Raw genomic sequence first — 1023 nt, forward strand, 5'->3', positions numbered from 1 at the left:
TCATAGGAGTGTGAATTGCTAGCTGGGCCTTGCTATGCTTTTAAGGATTCCCCGCCTGGATTTTTGTTCTTTTAAAGCGGAGCTTTGAGGGGAAATAAACAAGGTAAAAGAAGAAAAAAAAAAACTTGTCATAAATAATAAAAGAAGGGTAATGAAAAGGGTTTGGGAAAGTGATGGGCATAGCAGCCCGGCCCTGACACACACACAGACACAATAACCAGGGTTTTAAATCATTTAAAATCCAACAAAAAATGTCCGGGGTTTTTCAACAGCCCGGGGCCCCTCCTACAAAAACCCCTTTCTGAGCCTGGGTGGTTTTGGGCATCCGGAAAACTTTTCAGGACAAATTGACTGTTAAACATGCTCCCCCAGTCCCAATTTCCCTGGCCAAAAATATTGCGTTTTAGAGATATTGGGGCACTACAAAAGATCAAAACCCCCGGGCTGAGGAGCCCCAAAAAGGGCCCTCCCCCATAGAACTCCAGCCATATCATGATTTCACCTGCAGTGCATAACCATCCAGAAAGGTTCTCACCATCCAACCCATAACCTTACAAGGGATTAAATCTTGTAATAGGTAAAACACAAGAGAAAAAAACTTTGAGGGATGAAAGAATAAAAATATATATTAATTTAGCTTCTTTATGCTTAAAGAAATCCTATATGTCCATTTCTGTAATGTTCTTATATGATTTTTGTTGTTTTGTGTGATATAAGATTATTAGTACTTCCTTGTTAATATTTTCGAGTGACTGTAAGGAGTGTGTTGGGTCACAAATATTTTCGGGCTATTTAAGTAAACGATACAATTTCCCGGACCTTTTAAATTTAACCAAAAATGTTAAATTTTTATCAAAAGGAAAAATTTTAAAGAAGATTGCAAAGATATTTATTGAGAAAGGGATAGCTCACAATATGTTTGTGACACGAGGAGTGTCTCCAAATGGCAATATAAAAGGGGGATTAAATTTTACACTATTCGAGTGGGTTTTGGGGGGCACGGAAAAACATTTTTATGGGAAG

At 38.0% G+C, this 1023-nt stretch overlaps 1 pseudogene; it reads left to right on the forward strand.

Moving 5' to 3' along the window:
- Positions 1-1023, forward strand: part of LOC119593910 — a 5534-nt pseudogene that overhangs the window by 3705 nt on the left and 806 nt on the right.

Source organism: Penaeus monodon, chromosome 33 (assembly GCF_015228065.2).
Source record: "Penaeus monodon isolate SGIC_2016 chromosome 33, NSTDA_Pmon_1, whole genome shotgun sequence".
In the NCBI taxonomy this organism is placed as follows: domain Eukaryota; kingdom Metazoa; phylum Arthropoda; class Malacostraca; order Decapoda; family Penaeidae; genus Penaeus; species Penaeus monodon.